This window comes from Juglans microcarpa x Juglans regia, chromosome 4D (genome assembly GCF_004785595.1).
Source record: "Juglans microcarpa x Juglans regia isolate MS1-56 chromosome 4D, Jm3101_v1.0, whole genome shotgun sequence".
Taxonomy (NCBI): Eukaryota; Viridiplantae; Streptophyta; class Magnoliopsida; order Fagales; family Juglandaceae; genus Juglans; species Juglans microcarpa x Juglans regia.
The window spans coordinates 19,959,791-19,978,709 of record NC_054600.1 but is presented as its reverse complement, the minus strand read 5'-3'; the positions used below and the strand labels follow the sequence as shown (position 1 = coordinate 19,978,709).

Here is an 18,919-nt window from a genome sequence, read left to right as displayed (position 1 = left end):
CTCACCCACCAATGCAGTCTATCTCGAATCTCGTCTGACCCCCAAGGTCGATGCTCCACTCTCGTGCCTCGACGGTTGAAGGGGAAATACATCTCTCAAGTGTCCCATTCTCCCCTTGCTGCCAGGACGATTGATCTCGGATCCTGCATGGCTGTCACAACCCCGCCCCGGGAAGGGCAGGATCGCGACGTACATACCTGTCCTTCTCTTTCTTTCATTTCTTTTCTTTTGTTTTGTTTTTCTAATAATATGTGATCGGCTTGAACTGGACACACGTGTATACTAATTTTTTATTCAATAAAGGGAATACCTGATAAATATTCTATTCAAACATTTATCCACAAAAGACTCTCAGAGTCCATCATACGTTCATAAAGAAACATAATTGTTCTAGTTAGGAAGAGACTCCATCCCAACATAAAAACATCTATACATAAACATAACCCATCATTCATAAACATAACTATTCTAGTTAGGGAAGACACTAAGCGTCTGCCTCTCCCTGTGCAGTAGTGCCTTGCTACCCAGCCTTTTCGTCATTACATGGACGTTTAAAACATAAACACAAAGTAAGTCGAATACTCAGTAAGCAGTACACCATGCTGTTAACTTATTAATCACATAATCTTTTCTTTTGAAAACATGCATCATAAACATTTGCTAATATGGACAGTGCTTTCATGCATAAACAGTTTAAGGAATAAGCCATACTTTCGTACATAAACATTTAAGAAATAAGCAATAACTATGCTTTCATGCATAAACATTTTAGGAAATAACTATACTTTCATGTATCACTTTCTTTGGCAGGTACACACTATTACGCCCAGTGTGTTGGGTTAGCGGTCTTCCTTTGGACTTGGATTCTGCCCGTGGCTACAAGTTGGGAATCCCTTTCAGTCAGGGGGTAGCACTGGGTGCACTGCCAGTACTACTTACCCCGCATTGCAATCTACCCATTCTTTTGGTACCATTTTCATTCATATGGACATTATGTATTTTCATACATTAAAACATTCATTCATTCAATCATTTATTTCTTTCATTCATGCCAGTCCTTTTAGTCCTTTTTTTTCAGTAATTTTCATTTAATAGTTCATTCATGGAAGAAGATCATTTAAAAGCATGAGCTTAAACATCATCTTTCATGGCATCTATAAAATTTCAGTTCATAGGGACATTTTAACATCAGTTCATAGGGACAATTTAAAATACTTTCTTCATGTCATTTAAAGCATCAATTCATAAGGACATTTTAAAACATTTTATTCGCGTCATTTAAAGCATCACTTAAAGCATAAGGCATGAGACATTCATTTCCATTCCTTTGCAATAAAAATATTTTCATCATCTTTCTTACTCTGATGCACATGCATTTTTATGAACAAGATATATTTTCATGTTATACTACATATATGAATAATCAATAAGTTTATTGAGAGAGCATGTATATAAATCTCATGACTTAGGACCTACGCATGCATTACCTTATATACACACACAATTATAATCGATAGGGTGCTTAACAAGGGCTATCAAGACATACTATATTTATTTACTCTTTTCTTTATAAGAACATTTGTGATAAGAGAGAGGAACATTTTTTCATAAAGAGAACTTTGTGTAAGAAGCATGGTCATAGTTACTTACCTCTATGCTCCTCGATACATCCAACTTCAATATAAGTCCTATTCCAATAAATAGCATAAGCGTGTTAATACTCACATAATATTCTTTAGCCCTCCTTTTAAAAGAGAAAACCACGATCTTATAATCAATTGTCCTTTCTATGTTTAGCATTAATCCAAATGACTACTCCTTACCTCAACTTACAAGAGAAATAACTTAAATATTAAGACATGCTAGCTGTCCATGGAAAGACTATTTTAAAAGCTTACATGAAAAGTAGTTAAGAAAGTCATCGGCTTTAAGCAAGGTCTCTTTGGTTCAAGCTCACTTTGGGTTATGGACATTAGGAGATAAAATCTAAAAATTTTCAACAATGGGCTTTAAGATAGATTTAGGCATCTCAAGTAGGCTAAACAAGTTTAGGAAATATGCCATTCAAATCAACTTGTAGTCCCTCATTATAAAAAGGTTAGTTTATCAATATTTTGGACTCTTGGGTTAGGTAGAACTTAACCAAATGAGAGACAACATAAATGGGCTATTTTTTTACAGTAAGACATGGTATGACATGGACTTAGGAATACTTGGACAGGTTTACATATCATAATACATCATGCCCAAATAATCTCTTATATCTAAACTAACTAAGTTATAACCTATCCACATAAGCAATATTTTAATTAGTTTAGATAACATATCCCCATTAAAATTAAAGTAGCATAAGTATAACAAAGTTACTCATAAACAAACTTTTAAACTTTTAAATACTCAAGTTCAAGCTTTATCCACTTAATACCCTTTAAAAGCAAAAATATAAAATTATAGAATCAAGCAAGACCTTTAACCAAACCTCTTAGCATTCTAAAATCAAATCACCAATAAATCTCAACACAAAACACATGGTACCAACATATATACGTTAAAATCACACTAATCATCACCTATGATTAAACCAACTTAGTAGAAACATATCATTTTTGAAATATAGGAAAATACTTAGCAAAACAACTATAATACCATTCGGTTTGGGCCAAAAATAGGGCATACATATTTATTTTCAACATAGGAAATTAACTACACCTAAACACAAGCTAAAAAAATTTAGTTGTTTTCCAAAATCACATTAAAACAATTGAGTCAAATTAGGGTTTTTACCTTAATCTCTTAGTCCCTTCCAAAACACGACATGGAGGACTAATTAATGGTGTAGTCGTGTAGATGAAGAGCAAGGATGATTGCACTATTTTAAGCAACAAAACCGAAACATCGCAGGTAAGAAAAACGGTGAAACTCAAAACCCACATGTAAATCATACTAGGGGATAAACCAAAAGTCTATTACCTTCAAGATTTCACCCTTTGAAAGATGAAATCAAGCTTTGGTTCCAAGCTTGAAATCAAGCTTTGGTTCTAAGCTTTGAACCAAAACCGAAAATGGGTAGAGATGAGGTACACACGGCTTGAAGATGGAGGAAGATGTTTTCTTCTCTTGCTATGGAGTGGCACGGCTTGAAGGAGATGAAAGGAACTTGCTTTCTTGAAGATGAAAAGAAAAAAGGAAGGAAAGGGATGAAGGTGGCTTCGGCCATGGTTTTCTTGGAGAGAAAGATAAAGTTTTTCTTCTTCTTCCTTGGGTGTTGACCGATGGGTGTGGGGTAGAATGCCTTAGGATTAGTTTTTGTTTTTCTTCTCTCTTTTGTTGCCTTAACCAATGGGTGCAAGGAAAAGGAAAATAATTTAGTGGCTTGCTTAGGAAGCTTATGGGTCCAAGGGAGAAAAGGACTTTAGTTGCTTTAGTAAAAACTTATCCCATAAGCTAGGGAGATAAATGGTGGAGATTGAATGTGGAAAGATATTTCTCTCACCTATCCGTTCTATGGTAGAGAATAATTGGGTCATTTCTTAAATGAATAAAAAATTAGTGGGCTTAAGGAAAAATATTTCAAAGTTTCAAAAATATACCCTTGATTTATTTTAATAAATCATATTTTAAAATAAGACATATTCATCATAAAATAAAATAATAAAAATCTTTATCTCAAAATATTTAACTTAAAGAATTAATAATATGATGTAAGGACCTACGTAGTAGGACTCGGGTATTACAATGGCCCCCGAGGCTGACACTCTGCACTTACGCCTCACTTGTGCTACATAAAGGGGGAACACCTCTGCCAAGTGTCCCACTCTCCCCTCCATGCCAACGACCATTGATTTAGCCTAAGTCACAAAGGAGAGTTCAACAGAAGGTTTGGGCTAGCTAGGGATTGCATGTGCGGGTCCCGATAGCTATGCCTAGACCCACGACGAAAGTAACACAAGAACAAGGACGACAGACAGCAAAGCCAAGCAAGCAAAAAGGTGAAAGATGAAAGATGAAAGTTCAAGAGGAAACCTCATTCATTGATAACAAGTTTACAAATACAAGTTTACAAATACTAGTGCGGAGGTGCTTGGCCACTGTAAGCTCGGGAGTAAATCGGGCAAGTTTCACATTGGCCGCATCAAGCTTGAACTTTAGTTTTGTCACCTTCTTGCCCCGAGAGCCCCCCTCTAGTTGCCTATGGGACACTTACAGCTCCAAGAGTTGGGACTCAGCTGCCTCCTTACCTTCTCATAGCTCGAAACATTGCACTGTCAATGCGTCCTTCTAAGACTGCAGCCGGTTGAGGCACCCTTGTGAGTCACGGACCGTGTCCACCACCTTCGCCAGGGTAGCAAAATACTCTTCCCAACACTTTTGAGTCACCTTTGCCTCCTCTTTGAGGTGGGGTACCCTTGCCTGCTTTAGCCCTTCTCCTTGGCGGCAATGGTTGTGGCAGACTATAGACGAGAGATCTCCTACCTCAAAGACTCCTTATCAGATTAGAGAGTAGACGCCACCTTGTGTTGGTCCTTGCGCCGTAAAATGTCAATTTTGTATAGTTTGAATGTGCAATGTGTGAATTTTGTTAGCGTGAGGTACAAAATGTAAAAACTTTATAATTTGTTGATAGAGGAAAATATACTTTTACCTAAAAACAACTTTTGGCTAGCCAGTGTGTGTGTGTGTGTGTAATCAGAACTTGACCGTGTTTTGAATATGCAGAGTAGTGTACCCAGCTGGGAGGTTCTACTAGGAAGAAGGGACTCCAGAGGTGCAACCTTGAGTGGCTCAAACAACAACGTCCCTAATCCAAACAAAACATTCTAGACTATCCTCACCAAGTTCAAGCAACAAGGACTTAATGTCGTTGATCTTGTTGTGCTATCCGGTTATATTTAAAGAGCTAGTTTGAACCTACCATTGTGCCAAACCATAATTTGGGTCCTTAATACAAGGATAAATGATTGATGGAATGGGTGTCCATTGAGATTTTTGATAGTTATGCAAGGAGCCACACAATAGGAAATGCCTATTGTCCCAGCTTCAGGCAGAGACTCTACAACTAGTCAAGCAATGGGCTACCCGACAGTACAATTGATTAATCATATGCTGCCCAATTGAGAACCAGATGCCCGAGATCAGGTGGTGATCATAACCTATTTTTCTTGGACTTTGTCAGCCCACTTGTTGTATTCTAAATGCCTTTTAAGCTCTGATCAAGTTCTTCTCATAAAGAACCAAGCATCCATGGAATTGGTGAAGAAATATTCGGAAAACAACGAGCTGTTCTTCGAGCAGTTTGCCCAATCCATGATTAAGATGGGAAATATTTCTCCATTCACAGGTTCAAGGGGAGAGATTAGAAATAATTGCAGGAAGTTAACTCCTGATTAGCTCCATTATAACACTGCAGTTCCATCGAGTGTCATGTGCTTTTCCTACAATGTATTCCTGATTAGTTAATACTATATGACATATTTTAAGTGCTTGGTATATGAACCCACATAAATGTGCTATATTTACGAGTGATTGAGAATGAAAAGATCTAAGATGAAAAGTAATATTAATCTTTGAGAACTATCTCATGATTTTAGTAGGTAGGTCACCAAACAACATAAAATAAAGGAAAATGCTCAGACACTCCTACCACGGATACAATTTCACACAAGGAAACTCTACACCCAATGGCTCCTATTTCACAAAACGAAACTCTACACCCAACGGCTACATGCACTAGAATGGAAATCGCATCCACCAAATCCTCTTAATTTACTTTTACAAACTTTGTAACGTTAAACAAAATACTTCTTTGTACATGCATATATAACACAAGGGCTCTCAATAGACTCTCACGGTGTGTAAGAATTTTTCACAAACACCTGCTATTCAATTATCTTTATGGTAATCAGAGCCTTGTGCGAGCAAGCGAGCCTTACTCCCATGGTGTCAATTTCACTTTCGGTCAACAATTTCATGACATTACGGTTGAACTAGGGAAATTACCCCTTATGGTGGGAATGGGTCGTGGCCTTGGCTGAGAGCCAAGACCTCATGGGACACCTCACAGACACTGCCTCCCCTCCACCTTATGATCACATCCCAAATGAAGCCACAACAACAAGTCACAAAGAACTGAGTTGTACATACCTGAGATGGAGGAAATTTGACCGACTACTCCATGGATAAATTATCGGTACCCTCTCTGAGGAGTCGCTTGGCTTGGTGGTCGGGCTTGAGACTTCATATCAAGTCTGCCATGCCCTTCAAGAAGCCTATGCCCCAGAATCCCAAGAAAGGGAGTTCTAGCTTACTCAAAGATTGACATACATGAGGAAGGAAGCCATGACGTCGTTGCAAGATCACCTCCAAAGCTTCAAGACAGTGTGCGACCACCTAGCTGCAATCGGACGTCGCGTGAGTGACAAGATGAAGGTTTTTTCCCTCCTCAACAGCTTGGGTCCGAAATACGAACCCTTCACCACCTCCATGCTCAAGCGGTCAATGCCCTCCTACGCCGAGCTTGTGCCACTGCTGCAAGGATACCATTTGTGGAAAAAATGCCAAGGAACATTGCTAAAGTCGATTGATTTTTTTTTTAAACTGTCGGTCGATGTTAATCTAGGGGAAATTTTATCTGAATTAGATATGGGGAAATTAAGTCTTTCCCCATACCCGTCGGTCTACACTCAAGAAAAAAAGAAAATTTCATATTCCTCTCCAAGAAAGCTAGAGTCGATGCCACCTCCCTCTCTTTTTCTCTTCTCTTCTCATCTTCTTCAAGCTTTGTGACTTGATCGGTGCAAAACTGCAAGTGCACAGTATCGTAGTTTTATAGTAACGTGATGAGAAGAGTATCGTCCTCAGGGATTGGTAACTTACTTTTGACAAATACCGAAATTATATTAATCTCAACTTTATTTAGAAAAAGTCACTAAGATTTTTGTAATTACAATATAAAATAAAATTAATTCAAACAAAATACTCAAAGCAAAAGAAAACTGTTGTTCAAATATCAAATCAATGAGAAAGAAAACTTCTAGGAAATCGATTTCACCTAATTCCTCAGTATGCTTTACTCATCTAACTAATTGAATTTAAATTCTCTCTGTGTGTTAGCAAATTTTCACAAACATCCAAAAGTCTCATTCGATAGTCAATTGGAAATTATTCTTGTTCATTATTTTACACAAGAGTATGCAAATTAATAAAGCAAGAAAGCAATAAGACCAATGATTTTAATACTACATAGATTCATATAAGTCTTTCGATCTCTATATTTACCTATGCCGAAATATCTAAGATCTATCCTATAATTTCCTATTTCGAGAGCAAATCACAAGATTAAAATCATCTAATTAATGGCCAGTTAATTAAAAACAATAAACTCAGAATAAATCAAATAAACATAGAAAAGAATTACTTCAAATTAGAATAGAAAGGCAAACATAGTTCAGAACTAGATTATATCGTTTTTTTAAAATAAAGAAAATTTAGTTCATGCTAAAAATTAAATTTAACAAAAACGAATTCACCATAATTTTTCTAAAAAAAAATAGAAGAAAATGAATGCTGAAAATGCTCATCGTAGTCCAAGCCTTCCAAGTCGCAAGTCACACGTCCAAAACCAAAAAAAAAAAAAAATCCTCCCTCGTCAATTGTGCAAAAAGCCAAAAAATAAAAAATATGCTCTCTCTGTCTTTTTTTTTCGTTTCTTCACCTTTTTATTTTCTTTTTTTCTTCTGTTACGTCGCTCCCTGCTTTTTCAGAAACTAGAATTCAAATTTTTTTTTTTTCTCCCATGCGTTGGCAGAGGCTAAGAACCAAGGACTCGCCTTACGTCCGCGTGGCAAATGCCGAAGGCCCGTTCCGTGCGTTACGTCTCTTCTCCTGCACGCCAATCCGTTTCGTTCATCTTCCAGCCTTTCATCCCGCATGATGCATCTCAACCAAGTCAAACCCGCTTCAGTCCCGCATCCAACTCCATGAAGACCAAATCAAAATCAAAACTTTAATTGCAGCGTCAGTCCGTGTAAAAGCCAATAGAAGAATGAAATCTCATTTGTGTCGAGCCGTTCGTGCATGCGTTTTTTCTCTTTTATTCAACAACTCTTATATTTAAATAATATCTTCATTTAAATGAAAGAATTCCTAGACAATAGACTTGTTAAATTGGGTCTTTATTTTCTTCAAATCTAAAATAAATTTAAATAATGAAAATCAACAAAAATAAATAAAATTAGACTAAAGTTTAAAATTAAGAGGTGATAAAATATAAGAAATTATACAAGTCATCATGACTCCATAGCAAGGGAAGAAGAAAAATATTTTTCTCTCATCCTCTTCAAGCCGTACGAGAACACTCCTTCCATACCGATTTTCGGTTATGAATCAAAGCTTGATTTCATCTTCCAAATGGTGAAATCTTGAAGGTAATAGACATTTGGTTTATTCCCTATTATGATTTACATATGGGTTTCGAGTATTCTCATTTTTCTTACCTATGATGTTTTAGTTTTAGGGTTTAACACAGTGCCATCATTTCATTCATAAGGTAAAAACCCCTACTACTTGGTCCTCCACTTGTGTTTTGAAAGGGAGTAAGAGCTTAAGGTAAAAACTCCAACTTGACCCATTTGACTTTAATGTGATTTTGAAAGCCAACTAAGTTGTTTTAGCTTGCGTTTTGGTATAATTAAATTTCTATGTTGTAAATAATATGTATGCCCTGTTTTTGGCCCAAAGCGAATAGTATTATGGTTGTTTTGCTATGTATTTTCCTATATTTCGAAAATGCAATGTTGTTATTAAACTTAGTTTAATCATAGGTGATGATTAAAGTGATTTTAGATTATATATGTTGGTACTATGTGTCTTGTGTTGAGGTTGGTTGGTAATCTATTTTTAGGATGCTAGAGGTTCAGTTTAGAGGTTTTGCTTGGGTCTTGTAATTTTATATCTTATTTTTGAAAGGTATTAAGTGAGTAAAGCATAAGATTGAGTATTTAAAGGTTTTAAAGTTGCTAAATGGGTAACCTTGCTATACTTTATGCTACTCTAATTTTAATGGGATATGTCATCTAAACTATTTAAAATATAGCTTGTGTGATTAGATTATAGCATAGTTAGTTTAGGCATAGGAGATTAATTGTGCATGATATATTACGATATGTAAAGCTGTCCAAGTACCCCTAAGCCCATGTCATGCCACGTCTTGATGTAAAAATAGTCCATGTATGTTGTCTCTTATTTGGTTAAATTCTACCTAACTCAATAGTCCAAAATATTGATAAGCTAACCTTTTATAATGAGGGACTGCAAGTTGATTTAAAGGGCATGTTTCCTAAACTTGTTTAGCCTACTTGAGATGCCTAAATCTATTTTAAAGCTTATTGTTGAGAATTTCCAGATTTTATCTCTTAATGTCCATAACCCAAAGTGAGCTTGAACCAAAGAAACCTTGCTTGAAGCCTATGAATTCTTAACTACTTTTCATGTAAGCTTTTTTATATAGTCTTTCATGGACAGCTAGCATGTCTTAATATTTAATTTATTGCTCTTGTAAGTTGAGGTGAGGAGTAGTCATCGGATTAATGCCAAGCATAGAAAGGACATTAGATTGTAATATCGTGGCTCTTTCTTTTAAAGGTAGGGCTAAAAAATATTGTACGAGTATTAACACGCTTATACTATTTATTGGAGTATGACCTATATTGTCGTTCAAAGTATCGAGGAGTATAAAGGTAAGTAGCTATGACCATACTTCTTACACCAAGTTCTCTTTATGAAAGAATATCTCTCTCTCTCTTATTTCAAACGTTCTTCTAAAGAAAAAAGTAAATGAATATAGAATGTACAAGCCCTTTCTTGATAGCTCCTGTTAAGCATCCTATAAGTTATGATTGATTACAAAGTATGAAATAGTGCATTCGCGAATCATTCTAAAATCATGAACTCTTATAATGCATGCTCTCTCAAGAAAGTTATTGATTATTCCTATATATAGTATAGCATGAAAATGTATCTTGTTCATTAAAATGTATATGCATCAGACTAAGAAAGATGATGAAAATGTTTTGATTGTAAAGGAAATGAAAGGAAATGACTGAAAAGAAATTAATGTTTTAATGTATGAAACTACGTAATGGCCATGACTGATAAATGAATGACAGTACCAATGGAAGATCGTTAATCCTAACACACGGGGCGTAGTAGTGTGTACCAACCAAAAAGAAAGTGAAACATGAAAGCATAGTTATTTCTCAAAGATGTTTATACATGAAAGTATTGTTTATTCCTTAAAATATTTACACATGAAAGCATTGCCAATTTCTCAAAACGTTTATTAATGCATGTTTTCAAAAGAAAAAGAATAGATGATTAGTACATTAACGGCATGGTATACTACTTACTGAGTATTAGACTTACTTTGTGTTTATATTTTAAACGTCTAGGTAATGATGAAGAGGCTGAGGAACAAGACACTACTACAGCGGGAGAGGCAGACGCTTAGTGTCTTCCTGTTGGTTCGACCTTGCATGGATGATGGGTTATATGTACAGATGTTTTTATGTTGAGATGGGTCCCTTGTATGTATGGTAGAGACGGAGTCCCTTCCTAGCTAGAACTAGTTATGTATCGTGTAATTATGATGGACTCTAAGAGTCTTTTATAGATGAATGTTCGAATAGAATGTCTATCAGGTGTTGCCCTTTATTGAATTAGAAATTTAGAGTACACGCGTGTTATGTTCATGTTGATCACATATTATTAAAAAAAAACAAAGAGAACACGTATGTAAGTAGTGATTCCACCCTTCCCAGGGCGGGGTTGTTACAAATCAAGCTCGGCACCATCTGGATCATTCTAAGTATTGCCCTTGTTCGCCATTGGGATATTCGTCAACTCGATGTCAAGAATGCCTTCTTCCATGGTGATCACTAGGAGGACGTGTTTATTGACCAATCTCCAGGTTTTATCCATCCTACTTTTTATTCTTAGGTTTGCAAGCTAAACAAGGCCTTATATGACTTAAAAACAGGCCCCTCATGTCTAGTTTGATAAATTTAGCACTTTCCTTATTGCCTATGGTTTCCAGTGTAGCTCTGCTGACCCTTCACTTTTCATATATCACTCATCTCTAGGCACCATTTTTTTACTATTATATGTAGATGATATTCTTCTCACTTGTTCAAACCCCTCACATCTTAATGCCTTCACTAGTACTCTTAGTCAACAGTTTGTTATGAAAGATTTGGGTCCCATACACTAATTTCTGGGCATTCAAGTCAGTCCAACTCCCATGGTGTAGTCTTATCTCTATCTAAGAATGCTCTTGAGATGTGATGAAGGAAGTGATTATTAGTGAATTCGCATTTTTTTCTTAATTATTAAGATGTTTAACAAATAGTTAAAAGAAAGAAAAAAGAATCATTAACATTACTGTGTATATTTAAGATGCACATTTGGTACACCCTAACATTGTCCTAAAATAAAATAACAATATCTTATTAGGATTGGCCAATTAACTATGACCTTGATGGGGTGAATAAACTGATTGCTAACTTTCCAAATATTAAGGAAAAAGCTACGCCCACCGCTTATTTGATCCTGCTCCCAACTCCCGCTTGACGTGGCTGCCACAAAATAAATTAAAAAAATTAAAAACCAAATTAAAAACCCTTCTTCAAGAAATAGAACAAAATGTAGCTTGCCTCCATAGAATGAAATCTAGCCAACATACCCTTCCGTCGCCTCCACAGAACGACAAGAAACCCAGCCAATTCCAAGCCTCCACCTTACCCTTCTGTCGCCTCCACATAGAACTTGTGTGGAGATATTCCTTTAGAGGATTTGAAAATATCATTATGCTTGCCCGAAGGGCTTTGCCAGAAGATTGAAGAAGAAGTTTGCTAAATGCATTTAGTGAACACGTACTTGGATATTGTTTCCAAAACTCTACAAGAGAGTTTGGATGAAGCAGGTTGTGAATTTGTACTTGTGAAAGAGAAACTGGAAGAATGTACACGATAGCTGGAGCTTTCAACCAAATCTAAGGAGTTACTGATGCTTAAGCTGCAGGATGGTTTGGATGATGTTCATTCTCTTCATGATTACAAAGCTACTTTCAGAATCAAATTTACAAAATGTTACCCATGAAAATCATTTTCTCAATCGAAAGATTACTGAATGGGAAGCATTGATAATAGAGTACAAAAGTTATAAGAGTACATATGAGGCCTGCAACGTAGAGAAGTTGGAGTTGGAAAACTCATTGAACCAAAAGATCTTAGAAAATCACAAACTTCAAAATGATGTTTCCACTTCTTAGAAATGAAGGATCCTTTTCTTCTACTTCTTCCTTCTCCTTCTTCTTCTTCTTCTTCTAACTGAATTTGATGGGCTGACTTCTGAGAAGGAGAAACTAGAGGAGCAGAAAGGGGTTTTCGGGATTGTGAAATGAAAGATCCCTTTCTTCTTTCCTCTTTTTTAATAATTAAAATAAAGACGTGGCTGCCACGTGGCAAGGCACATCAAGCAGGATCTATGAGTAAGGTCTGTAGAGCTACCAAGTATTAAAGGTGGAAAAAGTTGGCACATTCTTTTAATACGCTTGAATGGCCATGAGATTTTAATACATACGAATGGTTGATATTCATGCAATATTAGAAATTTGTGTAAAAAAATGTCAAGGAACACTGCTAAGGACGGTCGATGTTAATCCAAGGGAAATTTTATCTGAATTAGATCTAGAATTGCTTAGCTGATATCTTTTGTACAGCCTGAACATTGAAGAGTTGTATCTCATAATTAATGTATATGATCAGCTGGTATAGAGCACTGCAAATCTCACACTTCTGCATTCTCAAACATCTTGTCCAATCGTTGGCATTAACAATTGATGAAGCCTCAATATAAACATGAATTGCATCCATTTAATAAACTTGGCTTGGAGTACTGAGTACTGACGGCCACTTCACATATTTTAATTCCTTACTATGTCCCTAGAAATGAATAGGTACAACAATATGACTACCCATTTCCAAACAACAAAAAAGATGATGCCTATTTTCGAATTTTAAACCATTAGGAATAAAGGTATTATAGAATTTACAATGAGGATGTTGAGATACAAGGAGTGCCCTGCACTCTTTCACCTTCATGTTCGAGCTACCTATTTTAACTGATGCTCCAATGTAGCTCCATCCATCCAAATTATTTGACTGCTCCAAAAACCACTTGGCTGGTAGATACACCCCAAATCCAATTGGCCCTATAAAAGGGTCTTCAGGGGCACGTAGGACTACGGGTTCTTTTATAGGACCTTCATTAGTCTCAGAATGATAAACAAGCTCACCAAACTGGCCTTCATCAGGATGATTGCCCTTGAAAATCCTTGGATCTGAATTCTCAACCTCATCATCAACTTCATAAATAGTAAGATGAACATATCCCTCCCACTTACTATTATTTTCTAAGTTTGGATGGATTTAAAGTGTTACATGAGAACCTAAACATCTCATGTTGAACCACTTTGGAATTTAAGCTCCCAAGGAAGGTCCACACATTGCCTTGGGATTAAAACTTTTAGTTTCTTGCATGTGAATTACGAACAAAAAACAAAAAGATGTTAATTAGAGTATATTAAATAACCACTCCCACAAAACATCTTATGAAGAGATCAAAGAGACTCACAACTTCATAGCCTTTTGTCTGCAAATACTTTCTTCATGATTAAGCTTCTAATGTAGTAGACTCTGTCATCAAAACCAATATAGAAGTTCCTAATAGAGTCATCATTGGTCATAAACATTTCTCGCATAGAGCAAGCATCATTTGAGGCAAACTCTGGCACTGCAAAAAACATAGTGAATTTGATAGCAGTTCCACCTTTATACAATTGTTCCAGATACTCCTCATCATTCATGTCTTGAATTCCACCAAGTGATAGGCAATCAGATACATCCATAATTTTAAGAGATGACAAACTACAAATAATGCTCAGAAAAATTGAGAGCTTTTTGCAATTATGTAAAGACAATACAAAAAGGCCGCATAAACTCTTAAATGATAGGGGTAGTTCCCTTATGGCAGTACCATCCAAATAAAGTAGCCGCAATGAAGTCATGTTTCCCAAATCTACATGTCTGGGAACTTCTCAAATCTTGAACAATCAGAAAGATAAAAATGTTCAAGAGACTCCAAGCTAATCTCATTTGGAATGCATTTAAGGCATTTGCAAGCATGTAGATTCAATCGTCTAAGCTGTTTGAGAACACCAACAGATTTGTGGACCTTAGATAGACTTGTACAACCTTCAAGGTCTAGTGTCTCAAGACTTGGGACTCTGGTGAAGTCTGGTATCTCCAACAAGTTTTGAGAGCCACAAAGATCAAAGCTTTTCAAACTCCCAAAACTCTGTTATAAAACGATAAATATTGAACCAAAAAAAAAAGCATTAACGAGCTTAGTACCATTAGTAGAAAGAATAACAAGAAGAAAACACCTTACACAAATTTCCTTCCGCAGTTGCTTGATGTGACTGCATGGAAATCTAAGTTCAATAAGATTGTTTGCTTGAAAGCTGTTTGACAAGGATTTTGAAGGATATTTAGACCATTCTAGCACCCGTAACCCATGTGTTGGCATGAATCTTAAAGGGTCGTTGTGCTAATGCAGATTCAATAACTTATCACAGAGATTAGAAAAACTCATGTTGACAAAACTTGTGTTGTGAATTTGAGGAATTCTCAATTTCTTCATCTTTAAGAAGGCTCTAACACTGTATCGTTCCTCATTTTGATTAGGTAAGTTTAGCACTATGCCTTCAATCACGTCAGTTCCCTAAAAACCAAGAACAATAAAATTGTGTGAGAAATATTTGCAAAAAACTTAAGAATTAGAATGAAAATACACTATACATTTAAAAACAAGCAATATCTAAAAACAGTTTCTTTTGCAAATCCTCCGATCCATCAAAACCTACTTGAAGTATATCTAAAATTATTTTATTAGGATTTGCTTTCAATTGATCCCAAGCACCTTTCCATGCATTTTTTCCTCTACCAAGCAAGGAGGACCCTAAAACTTTGAGAGCTAAAGGAAGGCCTTGAGCATATTTCACAAAGCCTTCGGAAAAATCGACATAATTTTCTTCAGGATGGGGTTTCTTGAAAGTTGTCGAACTATAGAGCTACAATGCTTCATCATTATTCAACTCATTAACCTTATAGATATCATTCACTCCATGTCTATTAATTAGATGGTTATCTCCGCTTGTTAAAATGATTCTACTCGCCGGACCAAAGCAATCATGGCTCCCTGCTAATGCTGTTAGATGTTCTTCTTTGTCCACATCATCATGGACTAAAAAGACTTTTTTTATAAAAAAAGTCTATTCCATATCATATTCATTCCCTCACGATCATCCCATATATTTATTTCCCTTTCCATGAAGATCTTATAAAGAAGTTTTTGTAAAGAAACTAAACCATGATTTCTAGTTGCTTCTCTAATACAGGCAATAAAGCTGCTAGCTTCAAATTGGTAAGATATTCTATAATAAAAGACTTCTGCCAAAGTTGTCATGCCCACTCCACCCATACAATGGATTCCTATAACGCATACATCGTCCAATCCAATACCAAGTACGTTCATCATTTCCTCCACACGAGATTCTATTCCAACAAGGTCTTTGGAAAGAATTGCAAAGTTATGACTCAATCCTTGAAGTATTCTTTTATTGATTTCTTGGACAATTGTTGATTCATACCTGAGAAAAATGATAAGATAATTAATTATTATGAGATAGTGATAGCCTTTCAAGAGCCAAATGTATGATATATAATGTATTAATGTGCAATATAGCACATTATAAGGAGCATGGTTTTGAGATTCTGGTTGTAACCTCCACGCTCCCTTTGTATATGGGATTACTTTACCATCAATAAGGTTTATCAATAAAATTAGAGTAGCATTCTCATATCTACAATATTATAGCACCCTAATAAGGTTTAACTTTTGACCCTTACATTTCCTTTGTTTTTTGGTGAGAATTAGGAGAGTTTGGGTGTTGTTTCTAAATTAGAATCCAAACGAGAATTGTAAGTTATGATAAGGAATTTGGGTTTCTTGGTACGTTGATGATCTGGGAGTTGCTGTTGATGCCAAATCCAAAGGACAAGGCATCATGATGTAGTTTCATATAATTGACACTAAAGTACAAGGGAATCGGCTTAGGGAGCAATGTAATGATATGTAGTCAAAAGTAACTGATGCATATAGTCAAGCTAGAGGAAGGAAGTTGTGGCTCTAAGGATGAGAGGAAGCCATAGAAATGCTGAATTTTAGAGGAATAAATATGGATGCAAATTAAGAAGGTAGTCAATCCCTAGAGAGGAGAAACTGTTGGGTTAAACTGGTTATCAAAGACTAATTTGAAGTATAACAGCGGAAGAAAACAAAAGAAATAACAACATTGACACACAAAACACCAAGATTTAAGTGGTTCAGCTCAATGTGAGCCTACGTCCACTAGTGGTTGCTTGAGCTATGGTCAAGCCACAGTCGAGCCAAGGTCAAGCAACAGTCAAGCCAAGCCTCAAAAATGGCATTTTCAGTAGGAAATCAAACCACACTCAACAAATATCCACCTTCGGTTGAATTCCCTCAAGCTAAACAAAAAAACCATTAACCAAAGAACCGACCCCCTCCATCAAATCCCCTAAGGGAATCACATACCCCGAACACCAAATAAAGTTTGAACGTGTATACTGGAACTGGCTTTGTCATCATATTGGTTGGATTCTCAGTAGTAGCAATCTATTGAATTTCTAACGCTCCCTCTGTAACAATTTCCCAAAGAAAATGATATCTGACGTCAACATGCTTTGTTCTCTCATGATACATTTGATTTTTGATCAAATGTATTCCACTCTGGCTGTCACAAAACACTGAAATTTCATCTTGATGTAGTCCCAAATCACTTATCAGCCCTTTCAACTCGACTGGTGCCATATACTCTGCTTATGTAGTTGATAAAGCAACAATAGATTGTAGTGTTGCGTTCCAACTAATAGCAGAACCACACAAAGTGAAAATATATCCTATTAATGATCTTATCATATCTAAGTCCTCAGCATAATCAGAATCAACATAACCAACAACCCTGTAATTGTATCCAGTTTCTCTATAAAAAATCAAACCGAGGTTCGAAGTACCTCTCTCTCTCTCTCTCTCTCTCTAATTTGTGACCTGTTTGTGATTTTGATTTATATTAGAATGTCATCATCATCAATGTCTTCTTCATCCTTTGCTGCCAATCATTCTGCTTCCGTGAGGTTGAAGTCACACTGAGATACTCAAATACTGCAAAAAATCTAGAACGACCCTTCTTAGGGTGTCCAAAGTACAACACAAAGGTAAATACATCATTTGTACATCTAATTTTTGTCATATTTGCATTAATAAAATATAAATAAACATGTAATATTAAAAATGTGCACCTGTTTACGTTTCCCTTTTACTGGTGCTTTCTTCATTTTCACTTTAATTTCTACATGTCTTTCTCCATCCTAGATACACTCCTCAAAGATGGAGGTCTGCCTTTTCCTCTCACAACAAGTGGACTGAGTACTTGCTTGGAACTACCAACTGTAATTGTGTTATTTGTCGGATAACCAACATTAGAACCCATTAGGGCCATCGATAGGGGTTCTTGGTTGTCACGATATAAGTCAATCATTGCATATAACTTATTAGTTGCATCCTCAGTATGCTCTTCCGAACTCGCTGCATGAGTAATCATCTGATAACAAATATTCAATAGACTTGAATATATGTTAGCATCTACCTGCTGATCCCCTACGTCATAGCTACTGTGAATTAACGTATATCTCCTTGATGTCCTTCCTCCATCGATCTAAAATGTACCTATTTGGCAAATATTTTATCCTGTTACATTTGAATATGACCAAAATATGCTTACACAGTATCCCCCTCATGAACACTTTGCAATGTAGTCTTCTTCATTAAAGTCTACAGAATGAGTAACTAGCTTAGTGAACTCTTCAATACAAACTTTATCTTTTATTAGATAGGTTTTTATTACACCATCCCTTCTAAGTAGAGCTGGATCCATATCAAGCACACCCACAAGTTGCGTTTGGACTTCCCTAAATTTAGCGTTCATGTAACAACTCTTGAAATCTCTTTTCAATTGGAGATCTAGATATGCATGAAATGTGATGCTAAGTCTTCGCATGAACATAATCGTAAAAAAAAAACATTCATGCTCTTGTTCCACTGGGTTGTACTCATTCTAGCTCAAAAGAACTCTTTTAAGAATGTCGGTATCCAATGCTCATGCTCAGCGTTTAAACTTTATAACCAGGCATTCTCATGCAAGTTGTACGTGGTGATTAACTAATCCTAACATTTCTCAAACTCTTCAACACTTTGAGTGTCATACACATATTTCATCAATTGATTTTTCAGCTTACTTTTGTAGGAACCATGGGAGCCAAACTTCTCAGCGACTTTCTTCAGTATATGCCACGAGCAAATCTATGTTGGCTTTTTAGAAAGACAATAGTAATTGCATTTTTCATTGCCCTGTCTTGATCTATGATAATAGCTTTCGGAGGTATATCATCCATACACTACAACCAGGTCTTGAATAATCACACAAAGGTCTCCATATCCTCAATGGAAATCAATCTTGCTCCCAACAGAATTGGCTGCTCATAGTAGTTTATATCAACAAATGGCATTCCTTATCAACTCGTCAGGTATGTGGTGCCGATCAAATGTGACCACATCGTCAAAATATTGATAGATTGCCCTACTACGAGGGTCTACCCAGAACACATTCTTTAACCTCCTATCATCATCTAAGTCCATCAATGCAAAAAACCTGTTCTTTTTGTAC

At 36.1% G+C, this 18,919-nt stretch overlaps 1 long non-coding RNA gene across 1 annotated transcript; it reads right to left on the bottom strand.

The window, feature by feature from the left end:
* Positions 1 to 1,646: 1,646 nt before the first annotated feature.
* On the bottom strand, positions 1,647 to 3,010 carry LOC121260617. The gene is made up of 3 exons (XR_005939754.1): positions 2,971 to 3,010; positions 2,785 to 2,869; positions 1,647 to 1,688 (listed from the first exon to the last, which is right to left on the bottom strand). It is a non-coding gene; the product is annotated as an uncharacterized LOC121260617 (long non-coding RNA).
* Between the last annotated feature and the right edge of the window lie 15,909 nt (positions 3,011 to 18,919).